The 18,412-nt window shown below is 42.0% G+C and overlaps 1 protein-coding gene across 2 annotated transcripts in view; it reads right to left on the bottom strand.

The window, feature by feature from the left end:
* The window catches only part of SEMA3E (semaphorin 3E), a 246,534-nt gene that overhangs the window by 166,131 nt on the left and 61,991 nt on the right, over positions 1 to 18,412 (bottom strand). The window lies entirely within an intron of this gene.

The following is an 18,412-nucleotide window of genomic DNA, read 5'->3' as shown; positions in this document are numbered from 1 at the left end:
TGGTGTAGGAGTTAAACAGTTAATTTCTAAATGAAATAATGTGCATTTATTTTATTAAAACATTTATGTAGTTACATAGTTACATAGTTATTTTGGTTGAAAAAAGACATACGTCCATCGAGTTCAACCAGTATAAAGCACAACACCAGCCTGCTCCCTCACATATCCCTGTTGATCCAGAGGAAGGCGAAAAAACCCTTACAAGGCATGGTCCAATTAGCCCCTAAAGGGAAAAATTCCTTCCCGACTCCAGATGGCAATCAGATAAAATCCCTGGATCAACATTATTAGGCATTACCTAGCAATTGTAGCCATGGATGTCTTTCAACGCAAGGAAAGCATCTAAGCCCCCTTTAAATGCAGGTATAGAGTTTGCCATAACGACTTCCTGTGGCAATGCATTCCACATCTTAATCACTCTAACTGTAAAGAACCCTTTCCTAAATAAATGGCTAGAACGTTTTTCCTCCATGCGCAGATCATGTCCTCTAGTCCTTTGAGAAGGCCTAGGGACAAAAAGCTCATCCGCCAAGGTATTATATTGCCCTCTGATGTAGTTTTACTATTTGGCCACAAGTGAGTTTTTTTTTCATCCTGGAAGCGAGAACTAGCCTCCAGGAAGCACTAGGAGGAAGGGAAACTTTTTTTTTTTCAGAAAAGCCGCAGCCTCTGATAAGAAGCCGTCTGTTTTTCTGTCGGAGACTTAGATCGATGAATGGGAACTATATTCCCATTTATTGGTCTCTGAGATAACGGGCGGCGACACGGGAGCATGTGGGTGCGCACCGGATCACGTCCAGGCGGCAGGAATGGTTAAGAGGAAATTAATACTATGGATCTCTTCATGGTAACATAGTCAATAAACATGCTGATCATTGCAGCTTGAGCTCAAATTGTATTCACTTTGGAATTGGGACAGTCAAATGTACTTCCTGCTGATTAGTCCCAAACTGTATAGTTTGCATTAAATGTGAATGCTAGCCAGAATTATTAGCATCTTATTGGCAATGTCTACTTGCTAGAACTACAAGCCAAGCCAATCAGATTTGTCAACTGGTGCTACAAGTGGGTGTAATAAGCACTTTTTAGTCAGTGATGTAAAATAGTATTATTTTTATATAGTGCCAAAATCTTCCATAGCACTTAACAGAATGTGTAGCCGTGTTGCAAGCTGTCCTTCAGAGGAACTCACAATCTAATCCCTATCGTTGACTAAAGGCTCATACACACATCAGACCATAGTCTTTGGAAAATGAAAGATCACAGACCAATTTTACCCCCTTCCATGTAGTATGAGAGCCATACCTACACAGTCTATTCTATGGAGCTAGACTCCCCATCAGACAGAAAACTTTGCAAAATGCTGCACACAAAGATGCTGTAGACATTCAAAAGATCAGTATCTGCAAAAGATCTGTTCCTGCAAAAGATCTGTTCCTGCAAAATGCATTCATAGTCTATGAGATCTGCAGATCATCATACACACCTTGTTTAACAGACATTCATCTGCAGATCAGATCCACCAGGATGGATTTTCTGATCTGCAGATGAATGTCAGTTAAACAAGGTGTGTATGATGATCTCAGTGGCGCATGAAAGGGGGTGTTCCGGGTGTCTAGAACACCCCCCCCCCCCCTGCACCGAGACCGGAAGTGGGGCTGCCGCATGGCCCGGCCGGCTGGGGAGAGAAGAGAGAAAAAAATAATGGAGGCGCCAATAAGGGATGCGGGAGCCGGCTTTATTCCTCGCTCCCTCCCTCCCTCTAAATGCCCCCACCTGCTGTGAATGTGTGCCCGGCTCCCCCATGAGTGTGTGCGCAGCGGAGCGGTAGGTCCTCTTACCGCAGATCAGGCGCACCGGCAACTAGTCTCTCTGCTTCCTGTGACGTCATGGTAAACAGGAAGCAAGAGACCCCAGTTGCCAATGCGCCTGATCTGCGGTAAGAGGACCTACCGCTCCGCTGCGCACACACTCATGGGGGAGCCGGGCACACATTCACAGCAGGTGGGGGCATTCAGAGGGAGGGAGAGGGAGCGAGGAATAAAGCCACCGGCTCCCGCATCCCTTATTGGCGCGGCTGGCATCTCCATCATTTTATTCCGTCTTTTCTCCCCAGGGCAAGCTTCTCCCCACACAGGGGCACCTTCCTCCACCTATCTAATCTATACTGGGTGACATTTACCTATCTAACTTATACTGGGGGACATATACCTATCTAATCTATACTGGAGGGCATATACCTATCTAACCTATACTGGGGGGCATATACCTATCTAATCTATACTGGGGGGCATATACCTATCTAACCTATACTGGGAGACATATACCGATCTAACCTATACTGAAGGACATATACCTATCTAACCTATACTGGGGGGCATATACCTATCTAACCTATACTGGACATATACCTATCTAACTTATACTGGGGGGCATATACCTATCTAACCTATACTGGGGGACATATACCTATCTAACGTATACTCAGGGACATATACCTATCTAATCTATACTGGGGGGCATATACCTATCTAACTTATACTGTGGGGCATATACCTATCTAACTTATACTGGGGAACATATACCTATCTAACCTATACTGGGGGACATATACCTATCTAACCTATACTGGGGGACATATACCTATCTAATCTATACTGGGGGGGGGGCATATACCTATCTAATCTAGATAGGTATATGCCCCCCAGTATAGATTAGATAGGTATATGCCCCCCAGTATAGATTAGATAGGTATATGCCCAGTATAGATTAGATAGGTATATGCCCAGTATAGATTAGATAGGTATATGCCCCCCAGTATAATCTATATTGGGCATATAACCATCTAATCTATATTGGGGGACATATACCTATCTAATCTATACTGGGGGGCATATACCTATCTAATCTATATTGGGCATATAACCATCTAATCTATACTGGGGGGCATATACCTATCTAATCTCTACTGGGGGGCATATACCTATCTAATCTATACTGGGGGGGGGGGCATATACCTATCTAATCTATACTGGGCATCTACTTATCTAATCTATACTGGGGGCATATACCTATCTAACCTATACTGGGGGCAACTATATGGGCTACCTATACTGGGGGGGGACCTATAGCTGGCTACCTATACTGCAGGCACCTATACCTGTCTCCACGTTGGGGGCGCATTTTACGCCCTCACCCTGGGTGCAATTTAGCCTAGAAACTGCTAGTATTTGACTCCACCCACACCATGTTTTGGCCACGCCCACACGCCGCTTTCAGGAATCCCCCCCTTGGAAATCCTGGATTTGCCCCTGGATCTGCAGATCTCATAGACTATGAATGCAATTTGCAGGAACGAATCTTTGGCAGGAACAGATCTTTTGCAGATACTGATCTTTTGTGTCTGTACAGCATCTGTGTGTGCAGCATCTTGCAAAGATTTTTTTCTGATGTGGAGTTCAGCTCCATAGAAAAGATTGTGAAGGTATGGCTCTCATAATACATGAAGGGTGGTAAGATTGGTCTGTGATCTTTCATTTTCCAAAGACTATAGTCTGATGTGTGTATGAGCCTTAAGGCCAATTTTGAGGGAAATCAATTAACTTCCCTGCATGTTTTGGGGTTGTTGAAGGATCCCAGAGTGCCTGGTAAAAACCCATGCAAACACGTGAAGAACATGCAAGCTCCATGCAGATAGTGTCCTGGCCCAAATTTGAACTGGGGACCCTAGCACTGCAAGGTAGGAGTGCTATCCACAATGCCATCAAAATAATTTTATTTCTGTAATAAATATCAGAACACAGATCATTCTGGGAAACTGACTGCATCAATAATGGATGTTATATTATTATTAATTTATAAAGCATGTAAAAAGTTTTGAATCAGGATGATAAATACCATCTGCAACAGAGAGTTTTGTGCTGCAAGCCTTACTATCAGAAAGCATTCAAATGAAGATAATTATTGTCCTGTACACTTTTGCAGATATATCTAACAGTTAATAATATGTCCTTCTTTTTTCCATGTATGTGTTATAGTTCAAACTATTCACAGAGAGAGAGAGTTCCTTTGAAAATGATGTCCTGATCTCCATCCAAACATCACCTCATTAAAAAGCAAACAATGTGACATAGTGCAATACTGTTAAATATTAACGTATGTGTCCGCACCCTTATAACACAGCACACACTAAGTGATGGTAACCCTAATCTGGCCCCGATCCACCACACAGCAGCCTCTTCACTAAAGCATGCTGGGTGACAATAATTCTCTTTATTTGTATGTTCAAAGCCTGGTTCACACTTTCAATTATGATTGGGCAATCACTGACCAATTTTACCACCTCCATAAAGTATGAGGGTCAACAGATATTGAATACTATGAGCAGATTATGTAGGTACCCCCTCATATTACATGGAAGTGGTAAAATCGGTCAGTGATTGCCCAATCATAATTGAAAGTGTGCACCAGGCTTTAGAATAGTAACCAGCACAGAACAAGCTTTAGAACAATTTACAAACCCGTGTGCATAAGTATACATTGTGTCTAATGGTGTGTACACACTTGAAAGATTAATAAAAGATCTCAGACCAATTTTACCCCCTTCCATGTAGTATGAGAGCATACTCTAAACAGTCTATTCTATTGTGCTGAACTCCCCATCAGATAAAAATATTTGCAAGATGATGTGTACAAAGATGCTGTAGACATTCAAAAGATCAGTATCTGCAAAAGATCTGTTCCTGCAAAAGATCCGTTCCTGCAAAATGCATTCATAGTCTATGATATCTGCAGATCCTCATACACACCTTGTTTAACAGACATTCATCTGCAGATCAGACAATCATCTGCAAATCTGAAGATGTCTGTTAAACAAGGTGTGTAGTGAGATCTGCAGATATCATAGACTATGAATGCATTTTGCAGAAAGTGATCTTTAGCAGGAACAGATCTTTTGCAGATACTGATCTTTTGAATGTGTACAGCATCTTCGTGCACATCATCTTGCAAAGATCTTTTATCTGATGGGGAGTTCAGCTCAATAGAATAGACTGTGTAGAGTATGCTCTCATACAACATACTACTATATACTACATGAATCTTTCAAGTGTGTACACACCATAAAGCATGGTATACACCTTCAGTTTTAATTGGGTAAGGATTGGCCAACTATACCACCTGGTAAAATTGGTCAGTGATTGGTCAATAAGAATTGGATGTGTGTACCAGGCTTAAGGGGGAGCACACCATAATTGTTTGATTGTTTCAGTGTTAATAAATTATTGATTCATTTTATTTGTATTATTAATGTGATGGATAGTTAGACCTCTTCATATGTGCACGCATTGATCAAAAACCCTCGCAAGATTACATTTCCAGAAAAATTGAGGCAAAGGGGAAAACTAGGAACTGGAAACTATGGAACACATATTTCTCTTTTAATGTTTTACTCTCTATACATTAAGGACTTGCAGAATAAATGCTTACATCTTTGCATTAACATCTGCTTCTCTATGCCATCATACCAGCTATGTTTAGAACAGAAGCGGCTTCTGAAAATGCATAAAAGAAAACAGAAGACCACAAATGCTCAGACATAAACACCAGCATGACATACAGCATAGAGTAACTCAGTCAACACTCTGGCAAAATGTTATATTCCAAATAAATGCTGGCAGTGAATGCTTTTCCACATAAAATGTTAAAACTGCCACACACAGTGCTGTATCACCAAAACATACTCATTTATCATGTTGCAACTTTATTGACAAAACACTGACAACAGTATACAAACTAGTGTTGGGCGAACAGTGTTCGCCACTGTTCGGGGTTCTGCAGAACATCACCCTGTTCGGGTGATGTTCGAGTTCGGCCGAACACCTGGTGGTGTTCGGCCGAACTGTTCGCGTTCGTCCGAACGGCTCAATTCCTGGCCGAACCTGGCCGAACAGGGCCCTGTTCGGCCGAATACGGCCCCCCTATGGGGTCGCAGGCATAAGGGGGGAGCATGCCCCGATAGCGGGGGGGGGGGGTCGGAAATTCCCCCCACCCCCTCCGCTAGCGCTCCCCCCTCTGCCCGCTTCCCCATACAAAAGTTTAAGCAAAGTACCTGTAATAGTGGATGGCCTGGCAGTGGCACTGTGGAGTGAGGAGGAGGAGTCCGGAGAGTGACGCGTTGAGGGAGGCCGGGCAGCGAGCGTGAGGTCAGAGAAAGGGCGGAAGTACCACAAGGGTACTACCGCTGAACCGCCCGCTGCCCGGCCTCCCTCAACGCATCACTCTCCGGACTCCTCCTCCTCACTCCACAGTGCCACTGCCAGGCCATCCACTATTACAGGTACTTTGCTTAAACTTTTGTATGGGGAAGCGGGCAGAGGGGGGAGCGCTAGCGGAGGGGGTGGGGGGAATTCCCCCCCCCCCCCCGCGATCGGGGCATGCTCCCCCCTTATGCCTGCGACCCCATAGGGCCCCCAAAAGCAGGATGTTCGGGAAGTTCGGGGTTCGGCCCGAACATGCCGAACATCTCGGCCATGTTCGGCGAACTTTCCCGAACCCGAACATCCAGGTGTTCGCCCATCACTAATACAAACTGATGCTTTTAAAGGTGTGACAACACTATATGTTGGTTTGGTTAAGACATTTTCTCCTCCTGTCATATGTTTATCTGACTGTCTTGTAGTCCGCACACACTTATTGTTTAAAGTACACAGCAACCTACAATGTTACTTTCTTGTTTGTAACTAATAATAATATTCTACTTATTATCAGAGATAAATGAAACTGGCGATTTTAATTTACCTACTATTTTCATGAAAACTAAAAAGCTTTGTTAAACTAATTATTTCTTTCTTGTGATTGCAAAATGCATTGTAGGTGGGCGGGTAAATGAAAATACCTTTTAAAAGACTGCTTATTGGGTCTTAACACTCTTTATGGTGCTCTGTCAGGGGCATTACATCTGTGTTAAATCAAAGACACATTTTCATTTGAAATCATTGCTCTGTATGTAGCAACTGATTTGCAATGCAATTTTTTTTCTGGTCTTGATGATATGTGAGGCCCACTCAGCAATGTAACAGGTATCTGACAATCGGTGATGGATGTATAATGGAAATAGCGTAGATACAAGTGCAGAAATGGGGAATTATATAAGTCATTTCATGTTTCTGCAGAGTCTACTGAAGGGACTGCAAAGTGACAGTTATAAAGCAAGTAGTATTGCAATGGACTGTAAATGCAGCACAGAGTACTATGACTTATTGCAAGGTTACTACCTGTGATGAGATTATTAGATCTTCCCTGTAAATAGCTCTCAGTGGGCATCAGCACTCACCAGATTTACAAGGCATTCGGCCTATTAAAGTACCCCTTAACTGGGTGGGGTGAAACTTATGAAATGAAGTCCATGGTGGGCTACATTACCATTGTATAAATGTGCTGCCACTGGGTCCTTGGGGCCCCCTTTTCCCAGTTCCCATAGCTCCCACACCCAGAAGTTTCCCTGAGCAGCAAAGAGCAATTTGGAATAGACAGGTGTGAGTTTCAAGCTGTGCCTGCACAATGAAAGAAAATGCTCATGAATGAGAGTTTCCTTTCTCTGTGCACACACAGATTAGAACTTGCACTTACATACTTCTGATTCACACACCATTGCTAGGAGGAGCTTCCTGGTTTTCACATTCGACTGGAGAATATACAGACCACTAGGAACCAGGAATTGGGGGACCCAGAGGACAATGAGCAGCTGAAGCAGTGCACTTCAGTTATTTTGTTGGTCCCAGTTCAGGGGTACTTTAACCCCCTCCCGACCACCTAACACACATTGGCGGTGGGAGGGTGGAAGCTACATGACTGTCTTTTCTGATGTCTTTTCAAGCCCAAGCCTGCCCCCTTGTGGCTCTGCTATAATGACTCAGCTATAATGATTCCTGTGCAAAGCCAGACTGAATGCTCCGTCAGGGATTTTATCAGGGCTGATTAGAAGCAGGCTGAGCAGTGACATAATGAAACAGAAAGCAGTGTAGGTGTTTTTTTCTAATGTTTTTTCTAATGTTCCCACTGATATATATGGTAAAATACATGAGGGTGCTTCATTTCTGGTTCACTTTAACCCCCTCCTGACCAAAAAAGCATTTTTATAAAAAAACAAAAACAAAAAAACAATAAAATTAATAAAAAAAATAAAATAAGAACTGCAACAGCAATCAGATGCCACCAACAGAAAGCTCTGTTGGTGGCAGCTCTGAAAGCTCTGTTGGTGGCAGGAAAAGGAGGGAAGATTCATTTGTGTGCTAGGTTGTATGAGCCTGCAGCGAACTGTTAGGCTACTTGCACACCAAGACGTTGCGTTAGGTGCTACGTAAGGGTCGCATAACGTGCACCTAACGCAAGGCCTGGTGCTCTTCGATGTGGACGTCAGAGTGAGCCACGTTGTGCAGCTCACTCTGGCGTCCGTGATGCCGTGATGCGTACTCTTGGACGCATGCGGCATCACGTGGTCCCGCCAGCCAATCGCCGCACAGAGCGGCCGCACCAGGAAGTAAACACTGCACGTCACAACGTGCAGTGAATATTAATTAGCCATGTGCCTGGCCACTCTCCGCTCCTCCCCAACATGACTGCGCATGTGCAAACAGTCTAATGTGGCTTAAGCCGCTGTAACGCCGTAGCATGCTGCACTTTCGGAAGAACGTGCAGTGTTACATGTAACGCAACGTGGGCAGTGTGAACAGCCCACTTGTGTTACATTGCTGTGCGTTGGGGGAGCGTTACAGGCTGCACTAACGTGCGCCTGTAACGTCCCTGTGTGTAAGCAGCCTTAAAGCTGCAGAGCGCTGAATTGTAAAAAATAGCCTGGTCACTAGGGGGGGTGTAAGCCTGTGGTCCTTAAGTGGTTAAAGAAGGCAAAATTATATTGGGCACAATGTATTTTAACATACATATATGTATATAAATGTTTATGTATACATGTATTATAAACTGTATATTTATTATTATTATTAATAATAATTAAGACTTTTTGGATTCTCCATCTGCTGCATTATAACTTCCATTAAAAGAAAGTACAATGATGCCATATGCCTTGATGCATTTATAAACACTATACAACAATATGAACATTTTCAGCAGCAAAAAAGGAAAGTATACTTTTGGATTTCATACATTTCCCCTTTTTAGGTTTAGAAATTAAAAATTCATTAAACATTTTTAAAAGCTAAAATGATCATAAATCACCGTAATTGTCAAACTTCTGTTCCAAAAACAAAGAACCTAAGTTCTCAGTAATACGCAGAATTTGATTTTGTAGATTGCAGCTTTTAAGGCATTGACACGTAAGACAGGTCTGACACAGAGACTAAATAGAAAGTATATATGAAATGTCAGCAGACAGTCAAACAAGTTTCAAAAATGAAATTCCAAAGAACATTCCTGAGACTGAACGTGAGTTTAAAAACTTTATGAGGAAGACAAAATAAACAGTTTGTAGACCATGAAACAGCACTTACTGCAATACAAAGGAAGTATACATAAGAAGAAAATAGCATTTAATTGTCTGGAGATATATACATTTTTTTTTGTTATGCATGCCTTTAACCAGTCCAGGTGAATTTCTTATTAAAATACCATTATGATGCTTTTGGCTTTTTAATGTAGCACATTTAGTTTTAATTTGATATCCAGCATGTGAATATTATAGCTAAAGATATAAACTACAGCACTGTTTAAAAGAGAGAAAGATTAGAGTATTGCTCTGACACCTCTTATTATTATTCCCCACCCCTGACAGATTATAAGGCAAGTAGAGACAGCTCTATAAAACTTTTTCCCCAAAGACCTATTCATTGTTTAAAACCACATAAGGACCACAGTAATTTTCATTGATCTGTGCTGGGTGGGCTCTTCAGCCCCCAGCACAGATTGTATGGCAGGCAGGGCGATCATACTTCCCCCCTTTTTTCCCCACTAGGGGGATGTCCTGCTGGGGGATCTGATCGCCGCCGCTGCCTTGTGCCTTGTGGGGGGGCTCCTCAAAGCCCCCCTCCGCAGCGCTATTCTGCCCTCCCTCTCCTTCCCTCCCTCTCCTCATTACTGTGGGCGGTACAGGACGGCGATCCATCCTGTACAGCCTCTGATAGGCTTAAGCCTATCAGACGGCGGCAATCCCCGGCCAATCAGAGGCCAGGGATCGCCAATCTCCTTTACGGTGCTGCTGTGACAGCAGCGCCATGCAACGTAAACACCGGGGATTTCTTCCCCGGGTGTTCACATTTCGCCTGCGAGCCGCGATCGGAGGCTCGCAGGCTGTTCACGGAGACTCCCTCCGTGAACTGACATGGAATCAGCGTTGGCTGGTTGTTAAGAAAATAAAAACAAATAAAGAAAAAAAAAGAACAGAATGCATACCTTCATGGGTAGCATAGTGGTGTAATGGCTAGCACTCTTGGTTCAGTTCCCAGCCTGCACATGCATAAAGTTTATATGTACTTACCATTAGAGATGGCTCGAACCTCTGATTTTCAGTTCGTGAACCTCAAACTCGAATTTCCGAAAAAGTTCGCGAACCTGCAAACTTTTCGAACCACAATAGACTTCAATGGGCAGGCAACCTTGAAAAACTACAAACACTGTTTCTGGCCACAAAAGTGATGGAAAAAATGTTTCAAGGGGTCTAACATCTGGAGGGGGGCATGGCGGAGTGGGATACATGCCAAAAGTCCGGGGGGGAAATTATGGATTTGACGCACAGCAGGATTATTATCCCTAAAAGACAGAAATCACATTGCATTGCTAAATTGGAGGCCTAAAGTGCTTGAAGACATCTTGCGTGTGTATACATGGATCAGCAGTTAGTGTAAGTAGTGTACTGCTTCACACTGACAGACCAAACTAACTATATAACGCACCGCAAACAGCTGTTTGTGTAGTGATGGCTGTGCTGGACTGGTGTGCACGATGGCGAGAGTGCAGGCAATGGCAGTTTTCAAGCCCATATGGTCGGGCTGAGGTAGCTCAATGACAGAACAACTGTCCACAATGAAACAACGACCTTATTATCTTGGGTCAGTTGTGCCCCCCTACTCACTCATATAGCCGGTCATTGCTTCATTGTGATAGGCAAGCCCCTTCACCGTGGCAAGGTAATGATCACGATGGGGAATTGACACATGTACATGCCTTTTGTTTTGTTGTTGTAGCCAGAAAAAATAGGCATGTACACGCACCAGAAAAATTATTACTATGTGTGGTAGCAGCCGCTGCTAGCAGCAGCGGCAATGAAAATTCAGGAATCCACCTGGAGTCCTGGACCCTGTTGGTGGTGGCGGAGAAGGCAGTCAACTGGCCTGCGGCAAAGATGCTGTGTGGAGACTGACTTAGTCTTGGGGCAGGCAGAGATGCTGTGTGTGGGGACTGACTTAGTCTTCGGGCAGGCAGTAGCCCTCTGGGATCCATGCCTCATTCATTTTGATAGGTGAGGTGAGGTACTTTTTGACCTGACTGCTGGTGGTAAAATACAATGTGCAGTTACACAGGTGCAGTGAAAAGGTATGCACTGACTGCTGCTATAATACAATTGTACAGTTACACAGGTGCAGGGAAAAGGGATGAGCAGAAACTATGCCAGTGCGAATTTACGTATCGTAGTTCGCATCTAAGCATCGTAGTTTGTAGGTGAAGTTTCAAAACTACGCTTACAAATTTATGCGTAGTGAAGTACCACTACATGTAGTTTACGCCTACTATGCGTAGTTAACGTGTATTGCGTATTGAACTACGAATGCATTACTCGCGTCTAATTTTCCACGTGCGATTGTATGCTTACAAATTTACATATTGGAAAGGGGAATGTACGCATATAAGAGTTCCCAGTATAAGCATTTAAAGAGGAATTAATGCATAAAATTTTCTGCATGGGGCATAAGCATCCGCATACACTACGCTTCACACTACGTGTAATTGCGTATTTTAACGCGTAGTCTACGAAATGCATACGAAGCGAATATCAGAAGAACATTAGCTCTCAAAAGAGCTGTTTTGAGTGCTTTTCATCAACAAATATCAGCAAGGAGCAAGCTAACAGACCTCCTAACTATCACTTTCCCTTTCTCTCCAATGGCCTCAATTCACTAAGATCATGCTGGAGATAATAAGGCAAGAGAAAACTTACCTCCACATATGAGAGAGTTATCTTAGCTCTTCATTCCTTAAGTTACCTCCTCTGTAGTTATTTTACCTCCTCTGTAGTTAATTTACCTCCTCTGTAGTTAATTTACCTCCTCTGTAGTTATTTTCACATGCAGTTAATAAACAGCCTGTCTTTAACTCTGGAGTTATTTTAAGGATTGAAGAGTTAACTTAAAGACAGAAGAGTTAACTTTAGGTTTGCCTGAGGTAAAATGTTTCCTGAATACTACATGCCTTATCACCATGGTAACAACTCTAGAAGAGTTATTAAAGACAGGAGATAAATTTAGTGAATTGAGGCCAATGTCTCTCCCTTCTCTCACTAATACAGCAGCACACAGAGTGAGGACATGGCCGATGCTGCTGCCTTTTATAAGGGTAGGGGTGGGGGCTCCAGAAGGGAGTGCAGCCTGATTGGCTGCCATGTGTCTGCTGACTGTGATGTAGAGGGTCAAAGTCTAGCCCAATTATGTAGTATAGGGTGCGGGTCAAACTCGCTAAGTGTTCATGGTTCACCGCAAACTCAAACCAGCTAATTTTGCATAAACAAGTTCTCCGGCGAACCGTTTGGGCCATCTCTACTTACCATATTTGAGTGAGTATGAGTTATCTGACTTCCTCCCACATAAAAAATAGGGGCTCCAGGGGGATGTTAGTAGCGTGACTATGTACTCTGTAAAGTGCTGCAGAAGATGTCAGCTCTATAAGTACATAATAATCATAAATACTGAGACTTCTCAAAAAACAGCGATAGCCTGTTTTGATTTCAAGATTAGACTGTTTGCATATGCAATTTTAATTAAAAATGATTTCAGATCTAGTAAATGTAACTAGAATTCCTGTATTGTTCCAGAATAGAAAGTTGACCCAGATTTTGAGTGGCTGGATAGTCTACTGGTTAAGGGCTCTCTCTCTGACACAGGAGACCAGGGTTTGAACCTCAGCTCTTCCTGTTCAGGAACATCTGTATGGCTGATATTATGGTGAAACCCCTCCCACAGTGTGATGTCATGACCAAGGGCCTGACAGTATGCTGTCTGTGAACCTTGTTGCATTGTGGGAAATCATGGCCTTTTCAAGCTGCCAAGCAAGGGATATCTCCCTATGTGCTTAGAACTCTCAGTAAACAAACATTCCACAGAGATCACCTGGTGGAACTAAAGATGTCATCACCAATGACATTTCAGAATGTAAATCAGAGAGAGGAAAGATTTTACACGGGGAAAACACTGACTAAATAATCTATAAATGAATATTGTAAAAGGTAAGCAATTTTATTCATTATGTTATTTTCGCTACAATTCCTATTTAACAGAAAGTTACTGTTACCCTGTGCTCTTTACTAATGTATTTCTACTACAATTACAACTGAAGCACACAACTCATCTCTACAGACATAAAAATGTGATGCAACATAAAAGTTTCACAAAGTTTTGATGAATTGTACAGGTTACTTTATACTGTATGAGTAGTAAATTGTGGCTGCAAATCATCTAGTGAACACATATTCAGTTTCCTTCAGAGAATGTGTGTGTGTATTTTTTTTTTCATCTAGGCATGGCATGCATTTATATAGACTTTTGCATCAATAACTATTATTTTTAATATATTTTAAACCTATATAAACAAGGTCAAGAGTTCAGCAGCATTTCCTAACGCTTACTACTGCTAATAAAGAAACACGTGGTTCTTGTTCTGGCATTGCAAGAAGGCACTGAAGTATATGGTACCTTGAGCTGTCACTTTTGGTAATACACATGACTTCTATTAGTGGTGCCTGGTCTTCAAATTAAAGTCTTGAGGGACATAGCAGACAAACAATTAAATATAATGTTTTAAAATGACACAGAGAAATGAATGGAGTCTGACATGCAGTTTTTTTTGTTTTGTTTTAAGTATGTTTAGGTAGTCAGTAAGCACTCGATTTGACGTATATGTAGAGGAATGATCAAGTGCTGTGTTTTAAGTGCCACATTTTAATCACCCCCTTGGTATACCCCTAAATGACCATCAATTAGGTATCCAAAACAAGTTGCTCTAACATTTGGTTTAAATATTTATCAAAATCCCTTATAGTGACTCCCAACCATGTACTGAGGCCCAGAAGTCTTTCTAAGAGCCACTGTTAGAAGATTTTTTAAATTATATAACATTAGACGACTTGGCCATTAACTTGGTCATTAACTATTCCCAAGGCTACTGTTACCATAAGTTTAGCCTGATGTTACCTTTAGCTGGAACTACACAGAAAGCAGCAGAGAGAAGGTGATAACCCCCATCAACCATAAACACGTTTAACGGATAGCTATGCTAGTCCACAAGAGGTTTCTAGCATTCATAAAAAAAAGGTTTCTATCAACAACATAAATATCCAGAAAAGCCTGAGCTGTTTGTACTGTGAAAAAACAAGTAATCATTTGGATCAGATGATAGACTTGTAAGGCTCTGCTTGTCATGATCACATACAGCTTCTGTTTCCTGTGTAGGCTGAAGCTGAATGTAATCACAGGAAATTGCCCCCATACAAATCCATCACCTTTTCAAAATGATCACGTGCTTCTCTATGAGTTCAGCTTCACTTATGCCAGTCAACTGCTAAAAAATACAATCATCTTATGACCGTACTATGCTGAAACATATATCATCTAATTATAACATCCCCTTTTTGGGGGGTTGGGGAAGTTGTATAAAGGTAGTTTCTGGTTGTCTCACTTTCTATATTTTCTGTGTGTTCTGTGGGTGTGCATTTACTCACAACATTCTTGTTGCTCTCCCTTATGGAGTGGTCAAATTGTACATCTTTTATTAATTGTTTTATATTGATTTGAATACATTTTATTATAGGTCTGGGTCTGCAGGCTGGGCCTGACCATGCCACCCCCTTTGGGTGACCATTGGCCATGGCCAGATTCACGCCTCCTCCTGCACGCACAAACACACACACACACACACACACACACACACACACACACACACACACACACACACACACACACACACACACACACACACACACACACACACACACGTGTGTTTGTGTGTAAAATGTGGGTTGCGTGTGTGCATATTGGAAGTCACTGTTACTTGGCTATGAGTAAAGACCCAGGGTGTCTGAAACATGTCAGCCTGTAGTAACTATGGTCATTGTTTTGGATTTCAATTTAGCAAAAATTGCCTTGGGCAAGTGCTGATCCTCTGCTTTCACTTTATAGATAAATACATAGCTGAATTGATAGAGAGATAAATAGATGCCTCTATTACAATGTTCCATGATTTCACAAATGGTGGATAGATGATAGCATTTCCGATTGGTATTGCCTCTGAGCAGTGAGCACAACTCTCCAATGCTACATATGTGAATGATCAATTAGGAAAGGCTCTAAGCAATGTTCCAGATTGGGATGTTATGATAGTCCTCTAAAACCTACACAATACACAGTAATGTCATAAAACTTAACTTTTAATCATACATACAATAAAGACTGCAATACACAAATGGGAAACGAATATATGCAGTGGGCTTGATTCACAAAAGAGTGCTAACTGTTAGCACGTCCGTTTGCGCGCAATTAAATATTTTCACGTGAAATCGTTATCGTTTTCACGTGAAATCGTTATCGTTTTCACACGCAAACATGAATTTTCACTCGAAATCGATACCGTTTTTGCGCAAAAACGGTTAATTGGGCGTAAACGCGAAAATTAGCGCGAAAAACGGCCGTGCTAACAGTTTGCACTGTTTTGTGAATCAAGCCCAGTATGTTACAACATGGTTAGGAGCATCATAAATGCTGATACAGGAACAACTTGAGTGGGGCTGATGGTTAGTACCCAAAATTATTGGAATCTTTCCTAGGTTTGAGCTTGGGTTCTTAATTGACATATCTACCCTAATGAACTAATGAGTTTTGTCCTCTTCACTAGTTCACTATTTAAAGTATCCCTGAATTGAGGAAAATAATTTGAGCGAAATCCATGGTGGGCTAGGTTACCTCCACCATAGATGCCTGATGCTTGTTGTCTTTGGGGGTTCCTCCCATTTGCTGCCCCTGGTCCTCTAAGTATTTGACTGAATCCCTTTGTCGAAAACCTATCCAGTTGTTTGTCTGAGCAATTCAGAACCTTGCACGCACGAGTGCTGAACTGCTTGCGTACAGCAAGAGTAAATGCTTGCCCATAGGTACTTTCTTTCACTGATCAAAACGTGTGGATGCATTCACTCTTTAGAACTTCTGGGAGTCTGGGGAGAAAAGAGGACTGGGCATCGGGAACAGGAAGGACCCTGATGACAATAAGTAGCATCCGGAGACTAAGGAGAAGGTAATCTAGCCAGAAATGGGCTTCATTCAGTACTTTTCCCCAATTCAGAGGCACTTGATTGTTTGTACTTATTAAATATCAATATTTGATCTTGAGCACAGAGCGTGGCCTCTGTATAAAAGAATAATGTCTCAAACAATTCCTGCCATGAAAACTGATAATTGCAGGCAACGTAACACAACTACCTGAAAATTGTACAGAGCATGAGGGAAGTGATTTGGCAAAGCATAGTTTATAAAAAGCAAACAAATGTACTGTGTTTCAGTAGAAAGCTGAAAACTATTGGTACAAACTCATGTGTTGAACTCAATCCCAGTTGTTACCAGTCACAAAGCAATGCAGGGCGATAAAGACAGATGGGCTTGGATAAGATCAGCATAACGTATATTTAGTGCCAATTAGACAAGATAAAATCCCCATTATGCTAGCTTTAAAGAACAGTACAGAAAGATATGGGTAATACATTGTGATAATTTAATGTAATATTCATAAACTACATCAGAGGCACAACCAAAGTTTCATATTAGGTTTGCTTAATGTTTAATTTACCTGCGTTTAATTTATGTATTCATTTTATCAAATGAAAATGAAGACCGTTCATGGGAATAAATGTACGTAACATGCTGACTCACCATTGACATCACAGGCACAGCTACAAACACCTAGCAAATAAGTCATTTATTATCATCCTGAATATCATAGGTTCTTAAAAATAAAGTTTCATGTGCATAAACAATTATCCTCCAATAGGAATTACATCACTTCTTTAATGATGAGTGAACGTGCATTTCTGGATAATGTGTGCAAAAATGATCACAAACCATAGCAATTGACCATGCAATGAAATGACCCACGTTTTTACACACACGGTGTGGCGTGCGCTGTACATGGATGTTACACAATGCACATAGGCCATAGGCTACTTATCACCTGACATTGTTCAGGATTTACTGGAAAATTTCACTCAGCTTCCCATGAGTGATGTCCGGGTGAGAAGATTCTTTCTCATTCAGGTGAATAGCAGCTATTTCCTTGAGTGCTACTCATGGCTACTGGGCTATGGGGAGCAAGGTATTTGTGATGTGGTGCTGTCCTTCCTCCCCATAGCACTGCTACCTCATTACCTTTGGAGATCCTCTGCACCCGTCACTTGCCACTGCTTCAACCCCAGGCACCTTGGAGCTCCCCATGCCGACTTAAATCGGGACCACTGCCTCCCTCCTCTGCTTCTGACTGCTAATACAGAACACTGCAACCCTGGCAAAGCATCTTCATAGCTTCCACCAGGGCTTCCAATTGGCCCACTAGGTGTACCAAAAAGAATCCTCCTAAGTATCCCTAGGTCCAGAGTGTCAACCAATGAGAATCCTCCTAGAGGAGGATTTTCATTTTTCATTTTATTGGACCAATAAAAATACTCCTTACAGTCAGTGGCAAAGTGACAGGTGGTCAAAGGGGGCAGCTGCGGTGAAACAGAAGAAAAATGTTTTTATTTTTATTCCCAATTTTTAATTATAATATTTATACTAAATAGGTAGGGAGTCAAAAATAACTTTGTTTACCTATTCAATAAAGAAACCCCAGATGCCTTTAAAAAAAAAAAAAAAAAAAAGATGCTCTCAGATGCCTAAAGAACACAGCTGCAGATGGGCGATAGAGACTTTTCACCTACTCTGAGCAGGTGAAAAGTTCTTGCCCATGTTTGATAGGAAGCATCACTTTGCGACATGTAAAATAGGTATTTACATAGGAGGAAAATAACTTTTCCGCTCGGCCGGTTAGTTAGAATTGAATAAGGTGACACAGGGTCCCATTGCCTAATTTTAGAATTTGCCAGCATTTATTGGTGGCAAGTTGACAAACAGCAGATGAGCCATACTGTAAATATACTTAAAGAGAAAATAGTTTA

The sequence above is a fragment of the Hyperolius riggenbachi genome, chromosome 3 (assembly GCF_040937935.1).
Source record: "Hyperolius riggenbachi isolate aHypRig1 chromosome 3, aHypRig1.pri, whole genome shotgun sequence".
Taxonomy (NCBI): Eukaryota; Metazoa; Chordata; class Amphibia; order Anura; family Hyperoliidae; genus Hyperolius; species Hyperolius riggenbachi.
The sequence above is the reverse complement of the archived record's forward strand: the minus strand, read 5'-3'. Positions and strand labels throughout refer to the sequence as shown.